Source organism: Lepidochelys kempii, chromosome 1, assembly GCF_965140285.1.
Source record: "Lepidochelys kempii isolate rLepKem1 chromosome 1, rLepKem1.hap1, whole genome shotgun sequence".
Classification (NCBI taxonomy): Eukaryota; Metazoa; Chordata; order Testudines; family Cheloniidae; genus Lepidochelys; species Lepidochelys kempii.
This window is the reverse complement of record NC_136380.1, coordinates 342,892,748-342,918,002: the sequence shown is the minus strand read 5'-3', so window position 1 is coordinate 342,918,002 and position 25,255 is coordinate 342,892,748. Positions and strand designations below refer to the sequence as shown.

The 25,255-nt window shown below is 44.2% G+C and overlaps 1 protein-coding gene across 3 annotated transcripts in view; it reads right to left on the bottom strand.

Annotated features, from left to right (window-relative positions):
• The window catches only part of PRKCQ (protein kinase C theta), an 89,075-nt gene extending 66,344 nt beyond the window's left edge, over nucleotides 1-22,731 (bottom strand). The window contains exons 1-3 of one of the 3 annotated variants that reach the window (XM_073328833.1): nucleotides 22,582-22,731; nucleotides 2,792-2,953; nucleotides 2,549-2,700 (exon numbers count right to left, since the gene is read on the bottom strand). The gene's annotated coding sequence lies outside the window, so the exon portion shown is untranslated. Of the gene's footprint in view, nucleotides 1-2,548; nucleotides 2,701-2,791; nucleotides 2,954-17,772; nucleotides 17,822-22,581 lie in introns of those variants that run through there. The other 2 variants (XM_073328834.2, XM_073328835.1) reach the window with 2 other exon arrangements.
• Between the last annotated feature and the right edge of the window lie 2,524 nt (nucleotides 22,732-25,255).

Here is a 25,255-nt window from a genome sequence, read left to right as displayed (position 1 = left end):
CTCGAGAGGTCGTCGAATCCACCCCCTGCACAGAGGCAGGACCAAGCAGACCTAGACCTGACATATGTTTGTCTAACTTGTTCTTAAAAATCCTCCAACGATGGGGATTTCACAACCTCCCTTGGAAACCTATTCCAATGCTTAATTATCCATATAGTTAGAAAGATTTTCCTAATATCTAACCTCAATCTCCTTTGCTGCACATCAAGTCATTGCTTCTTTTTCTACTTTCAGTGGACATGGAGAACAATTGATCACCGACCTCTTTGTAACAGCCCCTTCCATATTCAAAGACTGGTATCGAGTCCCCCCTTGGTCTTCTTTTCTCAAGATTAAACATGCCCAGTTTTTTTTAACCTTTCCTTATAGGTCAGGTTTTCTAAATCTTTTATCATTTTTGTTGCTCTCCTCTGGATTCTCTCCAATTTGTCCAGATCTTTCATAACGTGTGGTGCCCAGAATTGGACACAATACTACAGCTGTGGCCTCACCAGTGCCAAGTAGAACAGGACAATTACCTCCTATGTCTTACCTATAACGCTCCGGTTAATACATCTGAGAATGATATTAGCCTTTTTTGGAACTGCATTATACTGCTGACTCAGACTGAATCTGTGATCCACTATAAGTCCCCAGATCCTTTTCAGTAGTACTAACCAGTTATTCCCCATTTCGTAGTGTGCATTTGATTTTGATCCTTAAATGTAGTACTTTACACTTGTCTTTACTGAATTTAGTTTTGTTGATTTCAGAACAATTCTCCAATTTGTCAAGGTCTTTTTGAATTTCAATCCTATCCTTCAAAGTGCTAGCAACCCCTCTCAGCTTGATGCCATCTACACATTTTATAAGCACACTCTCCACTCAGTTATCCAGAGTAATTAATAAAAACATCAATTATTTCCAGATCCAGGACAGACCCCTGCAGATCCCCACTAGATATGGCCTCTCAGTTTGACAGCAAGCTTTGGATAACTATTCTTTGAATATGGTCTTCCAGAACAAGCTACATCCCTCTATACCAATATTCCAGTCATGAGATTTATTCCACCAAGTCTTTGAGATGCCAATTAAGTCAGAGTTTAGCTTAAGTACAATACTTCCAGTTCTTCCTGTTTATTCCCCATGCTCCTTGCATTTATGTTTAGACATCTAAAGCCTGGTCTACATTACAGAGTTAGACCGATGCAAGGCAGCTTACTCCAACCTAACTATGTAAGTGTTGACATTTAAATTTCGCCCCCGCTGATGTAACTGCCCCACTATGCCAACGTAATAACTCCACCTCCACAGCGACGCAGAGTCAAGGTTGATGTAGGTGGGTCGACGCAATGTCAGTATAGACACTGCATTGCTTATGTCAACTGTTACTGGCTTTCAGGAGCCGTCCCACAGTGCCCCACACTGACAGTACAATCGGTACCAGTGCTCCTGGGGAGGATGCGCACTGACACAAGGAGCCAAGTGTAGACACGCACAAGCAATGTGATTACGGAGGCAGCTGTGTGCTGATTTAAGTTAGGTTGTGTAGATGTGACCTAAGACACATTAAGCCACTGTGACATACCGTACAGCTGAAGAGCAACTTATTTGTTCTCCTATTATAGCTCTTCTACAGCTTGCAGTGAAAAGATATAGCAAAGTGATAATCATGTCAACAGAATAACTCTTTATTTACAGATTATTGGGTTCCCATCATAGTAATATCTAGGTCCCATACAAAGAGTAAAAGCTCATGACTCTGGTTGGCCCCTCCAATATCTCCCAGTCCACTTCAGCTGCCAGTTTAAGACCTTACATCTAGTTGTCAGAGCCTTTATTGGCTCAGGTCCTACCGACATAAGACAGTGAATTTCCATCTATGAACTGCCTAAAACAGTGTGATTCTCTGGGATAATGAAGGTCACAATGCCCAGTAATAAGCGTGTCAGAGCTGGAGGCAAAGCATTCCCAGTTAAGGGCATCTGAACTTCTACAAGAGATTAGCTGAATCCACAGTCTGACCAATTTTAGAAAACACTGAAAAATCTTTTTCATGTGATAAAAGTTTTCCCACCCTAACCAGAACAACATTCACAAGAACCAGCACCACCTCTCACTTATACACACAAACACCCTCTCCCGAGCAGAGCATCTGATAAGCTGAAACATAAGAAGTGCCAGAGACTGTATGAAATTCACTAGGGACTTTGGTGTTGCTAATCTATTTTTGCACAGAAAGTGCTCAGATATGGTCATGGGCAGCAGTACAAAAGCCTAAAATAAACAGAATTGGCACATGCGCACGGTCCACAAATGGCAAACCTGGCCTGTAACCTCCTGCTGCCTTTTGAACTGCTTAGTTGCAGCATCAATCAACAGGTTGCCCTGTGCTCTCAAGGCGAAACCTGGCCTTTCATGGACTATAAGTGGAAATAAATCTCACAGTCCAGAACTGACAGCTGAGTTCAGCCAACCACCAGTGCTCCCATAGACTGACAGCAAAAACAACCCTACTGACCTCAAAGGTCATGAAGGAGGATAGGGTAAATAAAGACATTTTTCTTACCTGTAAATGGAATTTTACTGATAGACAAGGTCAGTCTCTAACTCGATGGGTTTTCCTTTTCATCACATCTGCAGAAAACATGGAGCACTGTCACGGCTGTCTCTCATTGTCAGTGCTCCTGAGGCGGGGCTGCCTTTAAAACTCGGGGCTCTCTGTTTAAGGAGATGGGAGAAAGGAGAATGAATTGGGGGAGCTGGAGCAAAACCATGTCACAGCCACTTGCCAGAATGGCGACCGTCTTACCAGGCAATTTGGAGAGGCGAGATTCCATCCCCCCACGCTGTGCAGAAGTAGTGGGTGACTGCAACAGTCAGAAGGAGTCTCTGTAAGTACATGACTGTGCCTCACAACCCTAGCCTCTGGCAGATCCTCTTGCCATCTCAATATGGTAAGACCCTCTTCTTCCTGGTTTGGAACATGAAGACAAACATCTAAAATTAGGACTGGGTTTGAAACAAGATTTGGGGCAAATGCTCCGGGCCTGATTTTTCAAAGGCACGTAAGACTCACGGCTTAGCAACTGTGAAGTCTGCTCTTTTCTGGCACAGGCAATAGGGTGGTTTATTCGCTGCTAGATCTTTAAGGGGTTCGTCAAGGGATTTCCTCAGATAAGTCTTACCAGCGTAGGGACAATCCACAAGCTCGGTGTTTGTGTGAAGCTTCTCCTCCCAGTTTTAGCTAAAGTACCCTGGGATCTGCAGCTGTGTAGCTGCTAATCTGCCTGAGACACAGATTGAACTCTATGAGGAATCATGTAGGTGTAACGCCCAACAGACCCTGGTCACCAGCAGGCAGGATTGAACCAGGGACCTCAGTGCATGATCCTCTACAGTGTGAACTAATAGCCAACTGGCTGTTAGCTAAGGCTATGGAGCAAACTCATTAATCTCTCTCTCTAAGTGGTCTTGGTGCCACTAGATGGGACAGAGCACCACACCCAGAAGGTATGTGTGTTACACAGGCACTTAGGTACTATGTTTAATACAGTGGAAAGCCTTTGGATATCTTGAGAGATGCCTCATGCCTCAGAGAAAGAAAGCACCATAAGCTCTTCATAAGACACCAGGCAGTGCACCGATGATGGTCAGACTGTGCCAGGTGAAAATCTGAAAGCTCCTAGGGTCACTTCAAAAGACTACCCACATGCTTCTCTATAAGATCTCAGTGTGTGATGTTGCCCGCAAGTGGGAGAAAGTATTTTCGGAAGCATCTGTGACTTGTAGCTTCCACAGGAATCGCTGGGGAGGGTAAATCACAGGCTGGAGTATCTGAAATTAGTTTCTGTACTGCAGAATAATACAGGGAATTAGCATCATCCATCTCCTCAGGTCTTGAGTGATATATCTCTGGAGTTAGCTTCAGCAGCTTGGAGATACATCAGTATTAGAAAGATAGGTCCTTGAGGGAAGCTGGTGAGGCATCCCCATTATCGACTCAGGCTTGGATAGGTTTGCATGGCAACAAACAGGATGGGAACAGATATGGCGCAGCACCAAGAGCCCGGTGAGTAGCAACCCCCTCCAAAGTTACTTATTAGGAAAGGGGTCCATGATATTAAAGAAGCTGGGGCATCAGGAAGAGGAGTGACTTAGCCTGGATTGATGGGAAAACCCAATCCAAATAGACAGCAGTCTCACCGCAAGAAACAAATGCATTGTTCTTCTTTCTTTGTCTTCAACTATTTGAACATTTCCTACCCCCGTGAAATAAGTGGCCTAGCTAAACTGGGAGGGGAAAAAACTAACTTGAGGAATTCTGGCAGCAAGATTTAAATATAAATGCCTGTGCCAAATAATGGGCACCAGGGCAAGCTAACAGGACCCTGAAGACAGCCTGGGGCTGGCACTGAAAACGTCTGCAATCTTCTGCTCATGCCTGTTGAAATATGAAGTAAGTAGAAACCCATCTCCTTAGAGGTTGCCCACTTGGAGTGAGGAGATGAGTCTGTTGTATAAATAGCACAGCAGGAGTTTGGTTTCGCTTTGCATTTGTTTGAACCATCAGTTCTCCATTTTTTTCATTCTACTAATGACCTGGCAAGAGAAAGATCCCTTAATGGATATATGTCCCAACACCCTAATTCCCAACTGTTTGGCTCTCAAAACAATCCACTCTGTGGACCGTCAGGAAGGGCCGTGATCACCATTAAGTGGTCCAATGACCCCATGCTGAGCAGCACTGGCTTACAGTCACTGCATGATGGCAGGGGATGGCTCATTTGATGATTACCTGTTCTGTTCATTCCCTCTGAAGCACCAGGCACTGGCCACTGTCAGATGACAGGATACTGGGCTAGATGGACCTTTGGTCTGACCCAGTATGGCTGTTCTTATGATTAAAAAGTATAATATAGTACTTTGGAAATCTTTGAGCATGAAAATCAACAAAGCAGTCTAAATATTGTTCTATATCTTCTTGGCACAAAAATACCCCAAATGCAACTAAATAATTTTCTCAAATATTTAGAAAAACTTCACTTAGGTGAAAAGTATTGGGCTAAATTCATCACTAGTGTAATCCACTGAAGTGATGCAGTTACTTTAGCAATGAACATGGCCCATCATGTTGACAGCAAAGGTCAAAGTTTTTAAAAAAATCCGTTTTGAAGAGTTATAAGATCTCAAATCAGTACCAGACTTAGGGCCCACCCCTCATACACCATCAGCATTAGGAACGAGGTCTGTATTCCACTGGAGAGTTGAAAACCCTCCGTTCCAATGAAAAATACCATTTATTGTAGCCCTGGTTGACTGCACAGTAACTAACCTCAACAGCATGTCACTATATTCTATTGAAAATCAATTTTAGGGATTCTTACCATATATTAGTTATAAAGAATTGGAGCCCTGGATTGGGAATATGCAGGGAACTTCCCATAAGCCGATCATTGAAATGTCATGGCAATCAAGCAGTCATCAGCAAAGGAGAGAGGATATTTTACACTGCTATGTGGGCCCTTTGCAGCTGAAGGAAACAAATCGTATCTGGGGACGGTTCATCAGGGATCTGCGTGAGTCTTTTGTGTTGTGTGCACTAACTTTCTATTCCATTTCTTTACAAAGAACAATAACTACAGGCTCACTTTTTCTCCCCGGTAAGACCACAGAAATGTGTGAAGTCCCCACAGAAGTGTCTGGGGGGAGACAGAGAGCAGGCACCTGATAACTTGATGAAAGCAGAGGGCATATAGTACATACCCAGTCCTGGCACAGGGGAGGGCTGGATGATCTAATCCTTTGCTTCATATCCAACTTCTAACATCCTCCTATTTTCTGTAGCTAAATGCCAATATAAAAACACTTCTTTATTAACCACTCAGAAAGCGTGAAGCTGGATGGGACTGGACCTCTGGCAGATATCGTGGCATGGTGCAGGAGAGCAGTAGATGCCAGTTGCACCCAATGGCCCCCATTGCGACATTAAGATGCAGCTCCTGCCCCCTGAAGAGCTTAACCTCCAAGCTTACAAGGAAGACAGAGGTAAGGAAGCACCATAGTCTCCATTTCACAGATGGGGAACTAAGCATAAAGGGATTCAGTGACTCACCCAACATTACACAGGAAGTCTGTGGTGGAGTTGGGAATTAAACCCAGCTCTCATAGTAAGACTATGTAACTAAGACACTTATATGGCGCCTATCAACAGGCTATCTGAGCACCTCAAAGCCTTTAACAAATGTATCCTCTCAGCACCCTGGTGAACTAGGGCAGTGCTATTACCCCCATTTTACAGAAGGGGATTGAGGTACAGAGAGACTAAGGGCAGGGGTGAAAGTAATTTAAAGGACTTACCGGTACACCAGAGTCCTGAGCGGGGGAGTGGCCTCAACTGGAAGAGGCGTGGCCTCAACTGGAAGAGGCGGGGCCTTTAAATCAAGATTTAAAGGTCCCGGGGCTCCAGCTGTGGCTAGGAGCCCCAGGGCCTTTAAATCAGCCCGGAACTATAGCTGCAGAGGCGGCTGAGAACCCTGGAGCTCAGGGGCGAATTAAAGGGCCTTGGGCTTCAGCCGCCATGGAGCTCTGGGCCCTTTAAATCACTGCGGGAGCCCTGCCGCTTCTACCCCGGGGCTCTGGCAGCAGGCTCGGGCAGTAATTTAAAGGGCCGGGGCACCTGCCGCTGCGGCCCTTTAAATCACTGCTGGGGAAGCCGGTCCGGTACGGCACGCCAGACTGGACCGGCTTACTTTCACCTCTGACTAAGGGCCAGATCCACAAAGGAACTTTGGCATCTAAGTCCCCGTTTTAGGGACCACTGCAATCCACAAACCCCCCTCAGCTGCTGCCTAACCCGATGGGTGCCTAAACTCACTCGGCACCAACATTTTTGTTGTGAAAGTCGCGTTGGTGCCTACGTTTCTGCTTCTGAGAATAGGCACTGCTGCTCGAGGCAGGTGCCTTGGCCCGTCTCCTACCGCAGCCCCAGTGCAGCCCTCACGCCTGGGAAGATAGGAGGGGCAACACTTTCTTGACTATATTAGGAAGCAATACACTTAATGGTCTTAAGCAAATGAACGGGGGAGGTTTAGGTTGGATATTAGGAAAAACTTTTTCACTAGGAGGGTGGTGAAACACTGGAATGCGTTACCTAGGGAGGTGGTGGAATCTCCTTCCTTAGAAGCTTTTAAGGTCAGGTTTGACAAAGCCCTGGCTGGGATGATTTAATTGGGGATCGGTCCTGCTTTGAGCAGGGGGTTGGACTAGATGACCTCCTGAGGTCCCTTCGAACCCTGATATTCTATGATTCTATGAACGTGAACAGCGTGGAATGTACAGACTAAGGCCCTTATTCAGCAAAGCACGTAATCACACGCTTAGCATGGTTGACTTCAGTGGGGCTTAAGCATGTGCTGAAGTGTTTTGCTGAATCAAGGTCTACCCAAGGGGAGATTTTAAACATTTCAGCTCTTTTTTCAGGAGCAAAACTCACAGTGTATGGAGCGGATGGGATATATTTCCAGCCATATTGATATGGCATACATTATCTCCCTTTTGCTGGCAAAACTACACAGGACCGGCCTACCACATTTTGGCACCTGAGGCGGGGAGCTCAAATGACACCCCCCTGCCTCCTCGCTTGGGCCAAAACTTTGAAACTCTGGGTCCTAGTGGCACCCCCCCCCACCCCAGTCTGGCACCTGAGGCTGCCACCTCAGTTCGCCTCATGGTAAGGCCAGCCCTGAAACTACAGCTGCAAAAATCTGAGTATTTGTGCCTTTAGCTTTCTAATCTGTGACCACAAACAGATAGAGGAGGTGAAAAATGTAACCCACAAAGGGATGCTTCCCAGCTGAAAGACACTTGGACACATGAATAACTTTACACACCAGGAGTAGTCCTGTGACTTCTGAGCTCCCAAACGGAGTTCAACAGGATTTCTTCCAGTGAATAAAGATGACCACATGAGCATAGACACGGGTTCCGTGCGTGCTCCAGGGCTGGAGCACCCACAGGGGGAAAATGCTGGGTGATGAACACCCACCGGCAGCCCCCCATCAGCTCCCTCCTACCCCCCAGTGCCTCCCACCCACCAGTGGGTCCTGCCGATCAGTGCCTCCCGCCCACCGCAATCAGCTATTTCGCGATGCGCAGGGACGCTGGGAGGGAGGGGCAAGGAGCGAGGGCATGGCGTGCTCAGGGGAGGGGGCAGAACTGGGCAGGAAGAGGCAGAGCAGGGGTGGGGCCCTGGGGGAAAGGGTGGAGTGGGGGCAAGGCCTGGGCCAGAGCCGGGGGGCTGAGCACACCCCGGCACTTTGAAAAGTCGGCGCTTGTGAGCATGTGCATAAATCCTGCAGGATCAGGGTCAAATTTTCTCTCTCCCTGTCCTGAAATTCAGTAGAGAACATGTTAGGAATTACTGTCTGACTTATGTAAATAATTCCCTTCTGTCATTTTCATTTTAGGGGTATTCATCGACTGGTACTGCAAAAGAGCTAAAAACAATATTTTTAATAAGAGAACATCTGAAAGCATTTTGGGTGAGACATTCTCTTTTTCAGACTGCCTTGGGCAGTGGGAGGAGGGCTGGAAAGGGAATTGGAATAGCTATTTAATTTCCCTTTTCTCCACAGCCAGCCACTGAATTTGCAGCCCGTGGCTTCGAGGGGGCGGAGGAGGAGTGAGAGGGAGTGGAGGGGAGTTGTCACTTCTGGGAATGTTACGGAATGAGACTCTATGCGGTGAAGACCTCCAAGAAGTTTACAATCAAATTTGATTTCCACGCCTCGAGGATTCCTAACCCAGCACCAGGCAAACACCCCCACTGATCTGTATACAATTCAGCCAGAAAATGCACTGAATGCTTCTGCCATGTGGAAAAGATGGTACAGGGTTCAGAGTAGCCCACTGCAGCATTCAGGAGATGGGTAATTTCCCTTTAAATGGTTTGTGGATCATCTAGTGATGCTCTCCGTGTTCTATGTTTAGACATCTGCCAGAGCTGCAGGGTATGAACGTAGCTAGGCCTTGCATGCTTTATAAGGCTAGTACACAGGGTTATTTGGACTCCCCCATGCTCATGTGATGTCACAGAGGCCAGAAATGTTTGTTAGATCACCCAGTGTGACCTCCTGAATATTACATTCATCTTATGTTCCTTGTGTGAAGAAGAAAAGACACAGCACCTAGACTGAGCCAAATCCCCAGCTGGGTTAAATTAGTTCCAGTGACGTTAATGTAACTAGGCAGATACTGCAGTTGAGGACCTGACCCGTGGCTTCAGCCCATGCTACAGGCGGAGGAGAGGCAGATCTCAGGGGCTGAACAATGGACAGCTGGAGACATATCTAATGGTGTTTGGGAGCCTTAAAAAGACACTGAAATGTTAAGGGAAGGATTAATGCTCTTCATCCTCAAGAGATGGACTTCCAGCGAGATAAGGATTATTCCATGCAAAAGGGATCTTTCCCAGATGCTGGATACTTGCCTTGTTCCATAATATGCAATGGGAATATCTCTAGCAGTTAATCTGCCTTTGGAGACCAATAATTTTTACGGGCTGGTCTGAATCCTCTGCTACTTCTGCAGACACCAGGGAGGGGCAAACCAGGAACACCAATAGGGGAATTGCAAAGATATTCAGTGACTAAAACCTTGCCGAATTCCCTGTCTACTAAGCAAGTGTATAACCATTTCTTTAGCCATCATTCCACCTCTGACGCACTACACACAAACACATCCTTACCTATTCAAACAGAAAAATGTACAAACACTAGATTTACTTTCCTCTATTTCTGCTGCTTGTTTATTTTTTGCCTTTTTCTCAGCTATGCATTAGGAGAATTGACTGGTCAGTTTTGCTTTTGTTTCTAGTTAATTTCACTTCCTGCATTAGCCCAATACTGCAACATGTGGGTGGCAAAAACCACAGGGGAATATTTAATTGTCTAAAAACAACTATTTCCACTGGATCTTTTTTCATTTCATGGAAATATTTCTCATGGTCAGTTTTCTTCTAAGAAAATTTGACCCGATGGTGGATCTTTTCATATAGCTTTTTAACAGCAGTTGCATTCCATGTAGTGATGAGGGAAATCTCTTACACTGAGATACAACTGTGGTACCTTTCATTCTTTTGTTGTCTTGTTCGTTAGCCTGGTGGTTCCTGTATTTCTATAAGATTTTGGTATTGGTTAACAGACTTCCTGCTGTGTTTACTTTTAAAAAAAATGACACAGCTGGAGTTTTGCCTCAACCAATATCTAACCACCTTAAGTCAGAGTGGCATCTATTTCATAGCACTTCCTGCCCACATCGGCTTCTGTATTTTTTTTTCACTCTCAATCAAAAGCAAAAGAAAATGCAAGAGGGGGAAAAAAATAAGATGGGCTTGATGTTTAAAAATCCTCCATTTTGCAGGCCCAGTTTTGAATCCACACTCTATTCTGGACAGAAATATGGACCTCTAGCTCCCTGATCTCTCCCATAAATCAGGCACAGTAGTTAGATAATGGACATGCTTAGGGTGACCATGTATTCCTGAAAAGTGGGACCAAGATTATCACACAGAGGAACTGAAATCCATATTTTAGTACTCAAGTATGCTTATTTAGGAGCCTAAACTAGGATTAAGGAGCCTAATTTTAGGCCCTGTTTTAGTCTGGGAATGTCCCTGTTTTCAGGACCTGCCCCCAGTGTTTTGTCCCAGTTTTTGTAATGCCCCTGTAGAGTGGACACCACAAGGTGCTCCCAGCCAGCTAGCTGATCAAATTGAAGGCAGACTGACAGAACACAGGATCACCTCAAGAACATCCCCTAAGACTGTCATGTTCCACGCTCTCTCCACCCCTAGACTTTCCAGGAAACCTGCATCCTCTGTACAAGAGTCCTTGAACCAGCTGAGCATCTAGCCCAGTATTACTGAACACTTTTGCATTGCTGAGACTCAATTATACTATCATTTGGTACCTTTAGTCATTCATCCTTGTCCACTTTCACTTGACCAGGTACCTTGTGGTTTCATCTTTACTCCCTTCAGCTAATTACCTTAAAGGCAGATGCATTTCTCTTGGGCCAGAGGAGCATCCTTTTGCACAGCTCCACACCTTCTATCTCCATCCTCAGCTAAGGTCTCCCATAGGTCTCTATTGCCCATAGCCTTGACTTTGAGCTCTCCTCCTATATCTACAAATCACCTCCACAAAGTTTCCTGGCGGCATCACTGCCATGACGTTGAGGTCCTGCCCTGTATCTGCATCTCCTCTTGTTGTTACTATTGCAATGCCCTTCTCTCTGTCTTTCCAGCTCCCAAGCTCTCCAGACTCTAGAATTCTGCCTGCTTTCTTACATTCCTAACCCATCAATCCCATCCACCAACAACTCCATCGGTTCCCCACTCATTCCAGGCTCCAGTTAAAAATGGCATTCTTTGTTTAGGAAACCATTTTGTAGCCCAATTCACAGCTCTCTGTCTAGTTAACACTGGCCTCCTTTCTTTCCTCTAGCAGAGTCTCACATCTGATCATGGCAGATCCTTCTGAACAACCTCCCTGTAGCTCTCTGCTTTGCGCATTTTCCAGCTCATCTCAGCTGAAGAGATATCTCTTCTCCTTTATCCATACCCACGAATGTCTCTCTCTCTCCTTCTGCCCTTATTTTCCTCTGTGACCTGAACTGAGTATGGTGGGATACAGACTGGATGAGAGGATCCAATATAAAATTAACTTCTAGGGTATTACATTCAGTCCAGGATGGCGAGAATTAGGCACTTTGTCACATTCCCTCCTAAAAGGGTGAGCTTTCCGCAGGTGAGTTTTATCCTGTGTGAAGAATTAAGCAAAGATCAAGCAGCTATGATCTACTGCCAACTCACAGGGAGGTCACTGCGTGGCTGTGTCAGTCCATGGGCTAGAACTGCTTCCACTGCCCTTCTGTGTCCCTTGGAGGCACCGGATCCAGGCTGTCACACATGAGTGGCTTCTGTTCTGGCCTTCTTCCTGCACTCCCCTCTATGTTGGCCTATGTAGGAAACATCCATCCCACCCCTACACAACATATCTCAGGACTTTTGTGACATGAAGGGCCTTGCCCCGGATCTTCAGTATTCATCATGGGGTGAATTTTGCCTTACTTTACTTACTTGTATAGTATGTATAGTATCTATAGTATACTTGTATAGTAACTTACTTTACTTGTATAGTATGATCTCATTCTTACTGTACAATGAATTGTCCAAATAGCCTCTGTGGTTACGCACTAGAACCGCTGATGGTAATTGCACAGGTGATCGTGACGCACTCAGGCACTCAGAAAGCGTGACTAGCTTCAGGGCTGCATTGCCTTCTATTCTGGCTCTACACTTCACCTGGGCTTTAAAGTTGATTGTTGGTCATGACAAAAAAATACACGTTTATAGTAAAGCAATGGTGCCTCACTACTGTGAGCAGAATATATTGAGTCAAACTTGTAAAAAATCCCAGAAGAGGTTTGCTCTGTAGGTCACAGAGGTCATACGTTGCTATGAAAAAAACCCTAAAAGTCATTATTTTTAGATGAAAGTCATAGTCATGTCAAACATACAGAGGTAGGACCAGATCTTGCAATGCATCCAGCCAGAGCTCTAGTAATTTCAATAGGAGTTAAGCATGTGCTTAAATGCTTTCCTTAGTGGGGATAACTTAAGCATATTCCCGAGTGCTTTCCATTATCAGGGCCTAATGAATTAACTTATGTATCACTTGGTAAGCTGGTGAATAAGATGAGGACATGATAACCATCTACAAATTTTGAAAGGCTACGGAGCCTGATCTAAAGCCCATTGAAGACAGTGAAAGGCACCTATTTATTTCAGTGAGATCAGATTCATAAACACCAAGTTTCAGAGAGGTAGCCGTGTTAGTCTGTATCAGCAAAAATAATGAGCAGTTCTTGTGGCACCTTAGAGACTAACACATTTATCTGGGCATAAGGTTTCGTGGGCTAAAACCCACTTCATCAGATACATGGAGTGAAAAATACAGTAAGCAGTATATATATGAAAAGACGGGTGTTGCCTTACCAAGTGGGGAGTCAGTGCTAATGCGGTAAGGCAACTCCCATCTTTTCATATATATACTGCTTACAGTATTTTTCACTCCATGCATCTGATGAAGTGGGTTTTAGCCCACAAAAGCTTATGCCCAAATAAATATGTTAGTCTCTAAGGCGCCACAAGGACTCCTCGTTGTTATATACACCAAGGAAGTATAAGAACAGATAGGAGGTTATAACTGGGAAACAGAACATTTACGCTGACCCTAAGAATGAATTTCCAGATAGTCAGATCTATTAGAGTGACGGAAGCACCAACACATTTGAATACAAATGGGACAATACACTAGAAAATACATTGTAGGGAGCAATTCTGCTTAGGCAGGGGTATGGGGTAAATCACTGAACGGGTCTTTTTCACCTCTCGGACTTTGATGATTCTATATTGGCTTAGGTGGTATCTTTACTAATTGTTACAGTTTTCACTCCTATGGCAAGCCCTTTTTTTTCTTTCCCTTTCTGTATTTTTAAATACAGGGGAAAAAATGAGGGAAACGGGTGGGTGGGAAGTGGCTGAAAAAGGAAGCTGGAGGGCAGGTGTTCGCTAGTTTACTGATGTGATAGATCTAAATAGAAACAGCGCTCATTACTGCTTTAGTGCAGGACGGGAAGGAAAGGGAAAACCTAGGCCTGGCTAAATTCCAGCTCTAGCTCTTTTTCACCCTTCTGGGCAAATAAGGGTGTTTCCCATAGTAGTGCTTGGGCCTTTATTTGATTTTTACAGGCAGCCACAGTATGGCCTTGCTTAAATTCCATTCACACACCAATACAAATCTGCATAGGCCTCAACCTGTTCATTTTGCACTAAAAATACTGTACCTGACTCTCCTCCGACTGGCCCCGATTCCCCCCATCATTGTCTTCAACAGAGTTATTCCTGATTTACATGGGTGTAAATGGGGCTGATTCTCCTCTGATTTACACCAGTGTAAATCAGAGGAGAATCAGGCCCATTGGTGCACAGAAGAGCCAAAGCAGCATCATGCTAATGCAGCATGTTAAAAAAACCCACAAATACACCGAATCTATATCTTAAAATCTTGGGATGAAATTCTGGCCCCATTGAAGTCAACAGGAGTTTTGCCATTGACTTTAACAGGCCCGAATTTCACCCTTGATTGTTATGCATTGTTTCATCACATGTGGTGTGCTTCAAAGGAAGAGGCCAAATTCTGAGTTCTGTCACAGCTGCATAAATTCAGAGCAAGCCTGTTGATTTCAGTGGAGTCCCTATAGATTTACACCAGGGAAACTGTTAGCAAAATTTGGCCTGGTACCATTTATATTTTTAATACGTTAAAAATGAAAAACATCTTGCTGGGCAGGCTATTTAGAAACCTGTCTAAGGGCCAAATTTGGCTTCGCAGCTATGGACACACAACCTCCCATTGAGGTTGACGGGAGTTACATGTGTGTTTCTGGCAGCAGAATTTGACCCTACATTTGGGTTAGGACAAAAGTGACACCGCATGTTGGGCTTGACTGTGATCTTTTTTACATCAATCTAAGTTAGGAGCAACTCCACCAAAGCCAATGAGTCATTCTGAGACCAGAATCAGGCCCACTGGGCCTTAAATCTACATGCACAGCTGAGTAAAGGTTACATGATCCACCCACATGTGCAATTCTCCGTGAGCCAAAGCCTGGTCCCATTGAATCGGTGGGAGGTTTACTATTCTATCCTGTTCTACGCAGGTTCTTATACTGTGCTCATCATTGTAGTATCTGAGCATAGAATCTGGGAGACTTCAGTGAGACCATGATTTGACATTAGAAAGAGCTGCACTGTGGATAGGTAGTGATATATGGTTATAATTAATAAAGAGGCTAAATCCTGTGGTCATTATTCCGGGAGGAAACCACTGGAGGTTTGCTTGTGTAACCCACACACCTCCTGGGTGTGGTGTTCTGTCCCATCTAGTGGCACCAAGACCACTTAGAGAGAGTTAGAATCATAGAATATCAGGGTTGGAGGGGACTTCAGGAGGTCATCTAGTCCAACCCCCTGCTCAAAGCAGGATCAACCCCAACTAAATCATCCCAGCCAGGGCTTTGTCAAGCCTGACCGTAAAAACCTCAAAGGAAGGAGATTCCACCACCTCCCTAGGTAACCTATTCCAGTGCTTCACCACCTTCCTAGTGAAAAAGTTTTTCCTAATATCCAACCTAAACCTCCCCCACTGCAACTTGAGACCATTACTCCTTGTTCTGTCAGTGAGTTAAATGAGTTTGCTCTACAGCCTTAGCTAGGAGCCAGCTGGCTTTTAGCTCATGCGATAGAGGCTCATGCACTAAGCTCCAGAGATCCCTGGTTCGATCCCGCCCGCCAGTGACCAGGGTCTGTCGGTGTTACACTTGAATAAGGAGTGAGTAAAATCTGAGAAAGGATCTTAGGATCTGGCCTAAGCTGTGGGTAAGTTTCTTAGCTGGTTTATATTTCCCCATAAATCATCAGACTACTTTATTACCTGACTCTTAAAAACCCCAAGTGTACTTAGCAGGCATCAGCAATTCAATGAAGGTGCTGTGATCTGTACACACACACATTAAACTGCCCCGGCTCCCCATGTTGGAGAAGTACAACATTACATATGCACTCTGAGCTAACATGCATGCTGATAATGATGCAGAAATGATCAAAATAATCAAATGCCATATAGGGTTACTGGCTGAGAGGCTTATGTCGACTGGACTTGGTTTATTTTTCTTCACAGACAGTGCCTGGTGCTATAACACAAACATGGAAAGAACTGAACTTCATGGCCTGAAAAAGCACATTTTTCTGAACCTCCATGTTTGTTTGCTCTGGAATGGAATATCTAGGCTATGGGTGATCTTTTACCTTTCAGCACAAAGAAGATATACCATCTATGTAGGTACTTAGATGGTCCTCAATACCAGAGCATCCATTCACAATATACTTATCCAGTCTCTAACCTCACTGTATTATGACCAACTGTGACCCAAGAGCCTCTTAATCTCAACTGGCAAGGGAGTGCAATGGGCAGTGCAGGGATCTCTTGGGTCGGATATGTACCAAAGAATGGCATGTAAGGTCTCAAATAAAAGCCGGCATCACACTGTGAAATGTATGTACATAAACTGTTTAAGGAGTTATGTATATACACTGAAAATACATTCTTAAAGTCTGTCTCAAGTCACAGGTCACTGGCAAAGGTAAAAAACAGGTTTCTTGTCAGACAAGAGATCTCGCTCTACCTACGTATTTACATGTAAATTGAGTATTGTCTCGTTCACGATGGATTTCCCATCACCAGTCTGAACTGAAGGCAAATGAAAGATTGTGGAAAGACTCTAATGGCTAGTCTACCCTAGAATCAGTACAGCGGCATAATTACTCCACCTCCCTGAGTGGCAGTAGCTATGTCAGCGGGAGGGCATCTCCCACCGGCACAGCGTTGTCCACACCGGCACTTAGGTTGGTGTAACTTATGTCATAAGTTATATCAAAATAAGCATTAGTGTAGACCTGCCCTCTCTCAGGAAGAGCAGCACAGCAGAGGGGAGGGAACCCTGTCTGCAGATGCACATCAAATGTTTGCTCGACTATATCTGGGGGGCAGAGAAGACACATGGGCACCCTTGACTGAGGGACTAAAAGGACAGCAGTTTTGCTTCATGAAAAAGGGGTCTCGATCAGGCTTGGTCGAACACACTGAAGAGAACTTTGGAAGCGATAGACTTCTTTAGACAGGATGTTAACCTGTTAGTTAAATGGAGTCTTTAGAAAGGGTGTTATGTTTTCATTTTATATGTAACCATTTGTTTCCGATATTCTTATCCACTTTCACTTGAATCGCTGTTCTTTGATAATAAACTTATTCTTGTTTTCACTACAAACCTACCTCAGTGCTGTGGTGTTAAGGAAAGTGATGATCCTGAGTTGAATCTTACGAGCTAGGGAACAACAGGCTAGTGTGTGCTATTCTTTTGGGAACAACGGGCCGGGTAATTCTGTGAATGTTCAGTGGAAAGGGGGCTGGATGCTGCAGGCAATGCTCTGAGGGGATTGGTGTCTGCCTCTCAAAACCTGCCCAGAGAGAGCGAGGCCTGTGGAGGCAGGGAAGGCAGCGCTTGTGCTTCCAAAATCAGTTGGTTTTAGGGAGCTGATCCACAGCAGGCATAGACATGACCCCTTCACAAGGGCAGGTGGTCGTGAGGTGCCTCACAACCCTGGGAACCTCTCTCTCTCTCTCTGGGTTTTATACAGCCACCCATTGAGACTCCTTCATAAAAGTGATGGCCTTAATTGTCAGGTTTCCGAAGACTGTTTGAAACCAGAACGCTCATTTGGCCTTCTTTCATTCACCAAAGTATCCAAGCCCCTTACAAACTTTCATAGCTTTCCTGTGAGCTATGGAAATATCATCCCTATTTTGCAGCTAGAGGATGACTGAATGACTTGTTTAAGACCACACAGGAAGTCTGAAACTGAGGGGGAAATTGAACCCACTGATCCTAGTGCCAGTATGCTATCCACTAGACCATTCTTCCTCCATGCTTTAGTAGAGTTAAGGTGTCTTAAAGCAGGTAGAAATATTAAGGCTCCTTCTCCCTCCCTTTACTACACTGCTTGAGTGGTGAAAAGGTGCCTTATTAGGCCTGATTCTCAGTTAGCCTCTGTGCTAATTATAGAGCAAGCTGCAATGATTAAGGATTCATAATAATTTCCCCTCTTACCCCCTCGTCGTTTGCTCTCAAGTTTTGGAAACTTTCATCTCTTGGACTGAAATTTTCCATGTTTGGGGGCTCTCTCCAATGGTAGATTTGTTCTGAAGGCTTGAAGAAAAAGGGGGTCAGTTGTTCTTAAGCATAAGGAGAGTGGGGGAAAAAGATACACTTTTCCCATTGCAAAATAAAGTAAAAATAAAATAAAAACTCATGCATTCATTTATTTGAACACCTGTATAGTCAAAAAGGACTTAGAAATAGCCCTTCCTGAAAATAATGAAAATACTACCTAGCTAGGTAGATTCATCTGTAGATTCAAAGCACTTTACAAAGAAGGTATCAGTAATTTCAGTTTACAGACAAGGACACTGAAAACAGAAGCCATTTGCCTAACATAACCCAGTGGGTTTGTAATAGAGGTGGAACTAGAAGCCAAATCTCCTGAGTTCTAGTCCAGTGTATTACCCACTGGGCCACACTGACTAATTACCCTGAAGAAAAATGACAGCTCCATGGTATACATAGGTATTCCCTTCACCCTGTCCCTGCACAAGTATTCCATACCCTTAACACTTCCTGTATGCAGCCTTTCAGGCCACATGTGCCCTGATGAGCAAGCAGCAGGATGTGGGCCAAAATGCATGACTATGTTTTAATATATATGATACCAAAAGAGTCGAGTAATTTGACAGCACAATTCTGTACTAACCAGCTGCTTGAAAACAATAGCTCTAATATCTGACAACCCTAAAGTGGGAGAGGTTATCCGCTGCTAGGACAGCTGCGTGTAATTTCAAGAGCAACCTGGTCTCATTCTAAATGTACCAAAAAATTAATAAACCTTTTCTCTGCTGCTGGATGCAGCATGATCTGTGTCAAATTAAAAATCTCCAACAGGCCAGGAAAATTACAAAAATTAACAGAAACTGACAATAATATGGATAATCACTTGCTTTCCAAAAAGTCCTATTATCAGAAATCAGACATTTTGGACAGGATGTGAGTATAGGCCACAGGAGAACAATACACTAGAACTGAAATAAGTGGTCATGATTTCTGCTTAACTCAGGCCACTTCCTGATTTGAATCAAGGACCCCATCCTGCAAACCCTTATGCACATGAGTAACTGTAAGGCAAGAAGTCCCTCACGTTAACAGGCAGAAAGTTACTCGTGTGTGATTCTAGGACCAAGGTCGTACTTAGCACTGTGCAGTACATCCACATGTGTAGTTTTTAGATCTCCATACAAATGTGTTTAATTTCTTTTTATTTTATGTTTTTCAAAATCAATCTTCAAAGCCCACTCAAAAAACTGCAGTCCACTTTCACAAATTCTTGCTTTAACAGGTTTGCAGAAATATAAACAACAGCAGAATCTGGAGCAGAGCTTTTAAACTGATACAAACTTAAAGCCATTAAAATTAACACAAAAAGCCAAAAGCAAAAAAGCAGATAAAATTATGGGGGATGGTTAATACAACATCATATAATATTCTGCCAGGAATATAGCTTTTTATGATCAAAATCCAACCAACAAGAGAAGAAATTAAAAAGCACTCATCACATGTTAAAACTTACTTTTCTCATAAGGGGAAATGTGGAAAATATCTCTTTTAACCTGCCAACGTGCAGATGTGATATATGACAAAGACCCAAAATGAGGAAAACTTAAATGTTTCATGGTGGGAAGCTAAAATCCTGGCGATTCCTTTCTTTAGTGTTGATGACTTTTTCCATAGCTGCAGTTTCATGGTTCTTTATTTCTGATTTAAATATTCTCCACAACAGCAGAATAGAGGAGACTAAATTTGTGTGGACCATAGAAAACTTTGGGAATAGGTGACTTTCCTTGAAAGGAAGTACTCTTGAGGGTGGGAAATAGAGTTTACCCCATAGAAGAGATTATTAGGGCAGCCTCCTGTTTTAAGAGACCATTCAAACTACCATCATATGTAGTGAATACAAGTCCGCTTCACATTTATCAGATTAGATGGTCAACTCCATTGAGCAATCAATTATTGTTAGTGTCTTGATTGGTATCTTAGGACACATTCCACCGTTAAAGGGACTGTGCAGAAAACATACCATTGTTTTGGTGGAAACTTAAGAAGATTTTTCTGAAATAAGAAATGTCATGATCCTAATACAGGAACCCAAGTTTGGCAATTCAACAAGATGGAAATCAAAATGCACCCCCTCTGAACTGCAAATATTTCTATTTCTCTTTTTTAAAATAGCAATTCAGTGAAACTTTATCTCTTTCTGCCCTAGTAACCTTACTAAACACTCTTTTATTAGCATGACTCAGTTGGGTGGCTGTCAGCTGGTCAAGTTATTTTTACTGCAATGAGCATTTCACTGGTGGAAAAAGAATGTAACTCTCTCCCTGCAAAGCATGTCAATAGGTTCTGTAATGAAGGAAAGTATCATTGAAAAGTTAACTGTATTGTATCCACCAATCAAAAGCAATGACCAAAAGGATCTGACTATGCCCAGGAGTCTAACTGTACTTCATTAGCATTCAACACTCTAAGGTTACAATATAACCAAGGTCACATGCTTGAGTGGACTGAGCCTGAGTTTTCAAATCCCACCCCTGAGAAAGGAAATGCAGCTCACTACATACACTAAGCCTGCAGGCGGGAGTTGGTTAGTTGCTGAAGGCCTCTCAAATATACTTTCAAATCCATCACCATATTATTCTGCAGTGCCTCTCCTTACATGCTGGATGCCAAAATGATTTACAGCGTTAAAGAGATATACTGTCAACTTCAAAACCCCACTTTCTGCCTGAAAATCCGTTGCCTGCCATTGTCACAAAGAGGCACCTCAAATGACTGTACATGAAAGAGGTTAGAAGGGGGAAAGTGTTTTCTCTATTTGTTCCAGTTTGTTTATTTTGGAGCTTCCAGAACACTCTGTTTATAGCCATTTTCTCTGTTCCCCATGTACAGCCAGTCATTTCCCCCTGTTCTATGTATTCATACAGCATCAGGGGAGAGAAAAACAATTTTTAAAGACAGGAAAATGTGATTGTGAAACCACAGAAACTTGTGGGGAGCCTCAGATGTAGGACTTGAAACTAATTTAAGCTCTTTTCAAAAAAAATATGAGTAGGGTTTCAGTTTGAGCAGGGTGCTTTAAAACAAGAACAAAATGAGAGAGACATTAAGGTAGAAATGGCAGGTTTAATGTCACCCAAGTTGAATAAAATGACAACAAAACCACCCAGACCGTCTCAAAACTTTCTTTTTTTCAGTTTCTGCTCATTCAGACACGAAAATCTCCTGGAACTTCAGACTTCCTTTTCTCATGCACATTTTACAGGCACAGACACTCTCGGTCACACACACACACACACTCTGACACTTATACACACAGCTGCACACTTTCACATATCAACACATGGTCACATATATACACCATCACCCTTCAACACGCTGCCATGTACATGGATGCCCTTTCTCGTGAGTTGCATTCTCATTTGCAAACATACATATATGCTCCCTCCCACACAAATGTGTTTTCCGACACACTCTCCCATCGTCGCTTTTTACAAACACACAATCGCTCATACTGTTATACATATGCTTCCACTCTCCCCTGATGTTCACACTCACGCCTTCAGCCATCTTTCACAATCACACACATCCTCTTTCTCTCTCACAACACCTCTATATGCCTCTCTTACAATAACACACTGAGACTCCCTCCACACAATTACATTCACTCTCACCTACACAAACTCGCTCACTCTGCTGTGTGGATCTCTCACTATAACACACACAACACCCCAGGTGTATCTCTGACCTTACACCCACACACATCTCTGTGTGTCTCTCTCTCACATAGAATATCAGGGTTGGAAGGGACCTCAGGAGGTCATCTAGTCCAACCCCCTGCTCAAAGAAGGACCAATCCCCAATTTTTGCCCAGATCCCTAAATGGCCCCCTCAAGAATTGAACTCACAACCCTGGGTTTAGCAGGCCAGTACTCAAACCACTGAGCTATCCCTCCCCCCCAGTCACACACCCACGTGTGTCTCTCTCACAATTACACATGCCTGTGTGTGTGTCTCTCTCTCACACACACACACCTTCCCCATGTGTATCTCTGACCATTGCACTATACACACCCCTGTGTGTCTCTCTCACAGTTACACCCCGTGTGTATCTCTGACCATTGCACTATACACACCCCTGTGTGTCTCTCTCACAGTTACACCCCGTGTGTATCTCTCACCATTACACACACCTGTGTGTATCTCTCACAATTACACACATACACCCTCCCCATGTGTATCTCTGACCATTGCACATATACACACCCCTGTGTGTCTCTCTCACAGTTACACCCCGTGTGTATCTCTCACCATTACACACACCTGTGTGTATCTCTCACAATTACACACATACACCCTCCCCATGTGTATCTCTGACCATTGCACATATACACACCCCTGTGTGTGTGTCTCTCTCTCTCACAGTTACACCCCTGTGTGTATCTCTCACCATTACACACACATATGGGTGTAACTCACAATTACACCCCCTGTGTTTCTCTCTCTCACACCCATCCAGTGTGTCTCTCTCACAATCACACACACACACCTCCCTGCGTGTCCCTCACCACTACACATACACACGTTTGTAACTCACAGTTACACACCCCGTGTGTCTCTCTCACCATTACCCACAGAGATCGCCACTCCCCGCTCAGCGCCAGCCCCCGCGCCGCATCTCCCTCCGCTCTGCGCTCCGCACCCCAGCCGGGGACACCCCCCGCCCCAAGCCCCGCAACGCGCCGCGGACCCCACCTGGTCTCGGCCGCAGCGGGGCTCAGCGATCCCAGCGGCTGCCCCCGTCCGAGCTCCGCGCCCTGCCCCGGCTGCTGCATCCACCCACCGCCTCCGCTGCCGGGGGGAAGTGAGTGGGGAGCTTCAGCCTGGCTGGCTGCCTCCCTGGGACTCCCCTCACCTCCCCGCCCCTCTCGCAGACCCCTCCTCCCCATGGGCAAGGAATCCCCCGCCCCACCCCTGCCTCTGGAGGCTCAGTAACCTCCCAGCCCCGGGACAGAGTCCCCACTCGGTGGATTCCCTGCGCTTGGCAGCATCATGCGCTGAGTGTGTGACTAGAGATTCACGGATCCGGAGGAGGCTGGAAAGCAGGGGGCGTCGTGACCCTCTAGGACTTCCCACAGAGCACAGACAACTTCCCCACTGGAATTCCTAGAGCAGATCTTCTAGGGAAACTGCCAGTCTTGATTTAAAAGGAATCAGTGCAGGAGACTCCATCAGGACCCTTGGTAAATTGGTGCTGTGCTCAATTACCGTCACTGTTAAAAATGTACCCTTTACCTTTGAATTTGCCTGGCTTCAACTTCCAGCCCTTGGCTCCTGATCTCCCTATCTCTGCTAGAATGAAGAGCCAGTTATTCAATATTTGTATCCCCTGCAGATATTTATAGACTATAATCAACTCAGCCCTTAACTGTCCCTTTGTTAAGCTAAAAGAAAAGGAGGACTTGTGGCACCATAGAGAGTAACACATTTATTTGAGCATGAGCTTTCCTGAGCTACAGCTCACTTCATCGGAGGCATTCAGTGGAAAATACAGTGGGGAGATTTATATACACACAGAACATGAAACAATGGATATTACCATACACACTGTAAGGAGAGTGATCAGGTGAGGTGAGCTATTACCAGCAGGAGGGCGCGGTGGGGGGGGGGGGGGAGGACCTTTTATCCTGATAATCAAGGTGGGCCATTTCCAGCAGTTTACAAGGAGGTGTGAGGAACAGTGGGGGGGAATAAACATGGGGAAATAGTTTTACTTTGTGTAATGACACATCCACTCCCAGTCTCTATTCAAGCCTAAATTAATTGTGTCCAGTTTGCAAATTAATTCCAATTCAGCAGTTCAGTCCAATTACCTGCTGGTAATAGCTCACCTTTCCTGATCACTTTTGTTACAGTCTGTATGGTAACACCCATTGTTTCATGTTCTTTGTGTATATAAAATCTCCCCACTGTATTTTCCACTGCAGGCATCCAATAAAGTGAGCTGTAGCTCACAAAAGCTTATGCTCAAATAAATTGGTTCGTCTCTGAGGTGCCACAAGTACTCCTTTTCTTTTTGCGGATACAGATTAACATGGCTGCTACTCTGAAATTTGTTAAGCTAAATAGATCAGGCTTCTTGGGTCTATCAGCCACCCTTAGGCATGATTTCTAATCCTTTAATCATTCTCCTGGCTCTTCTCTGAACCCTCTACAATTTATCAACATCATCCTTGAATTGTGGACACCCGAACTGGACACAGTATTCGAGCAGCAGTCGCACCAGTGTCAAATACAGAGATAAAATAACTAGGGCTGTCGATTAATCGCAGTTAACTCACACCATTAATTCAAAAAAATTAATCGCAATTAAAAACATTAATCGTGATTAATCACAGTTTTAATTTCACTTTTAAACAATAGAATACCAATTGAAAGTTATTAAAAATGTTGGATGTTTTTCTACATTTTCATATATATTGTATTCTGTGTTGTAATTGAAATCAAAGTGAGTATTATTTTTGATTACAAATATTTGCACTCTTAAAATGATAAACAAAATAAATTGTATTTTTCAATTCACCTCACACAAGTACTGTAGTGCAATCTCTTTGTTATGAAAGTGCCATTTACAAATGTAGATTTTTTTTACATAACTGCCCTCAAAAACAAAACAATGTAAAACTTCAGAGCCTACAAGTCCACTCAGTCCTACTTCTTGTTCAGCCAATTGCTAAGACAAACAAGTTGTTTACATTTACAGAAGAGAATGCTGCCTGCTTCTTATTACAATGTCACCAGAAAGTGAGAACAGCCATTTGCATGACACTTTTCATGTAGCCGGCATTGCAAGGTATTTACATGCCAGATATGCTAAACATTTGTATGCACCTTCATGCTTCGGCCACCATTGCAGAGGACATGCTTCCATGCTGATGACGCTTGTTAAAAAAATAATGCATTAATTAAATTTGTGACTGAACTCCTTGCGGGAGAATTCTATGTCCCCTGCTCTATTTTACCAGCATTTTGCCATATATTTCACGTTATAGCAGTCTCGGATGATGACCCAGCACATGTTGTTCATTTTAAGAATACTCTCACAGCAGATTTGACAAAACACAAAGACGGTACCAATGTGAGATTTCTAAAGATAGCTACAGCACTCGACCCAAGGTTTAAGAATCGGAAGTGCCTTCCAAAATCTGAGAGGGACAAGTTTAGATCATGCTTTCAGAAGTCTTAAAAGAGCAACATTCCTATGCGGAAACTACGGAACCACTGATAAAGAAAATCAACCTTCTGCTGGTGGCATCTGACTCAGATAACGAAAATGAACATGTATTGGACTGCACTGTTTTGGATAGTTATCGAGCAGAACCCATCATCAGCGTGGATGTGTGTCCCCTGGAATGGTGGTTGAAGCATG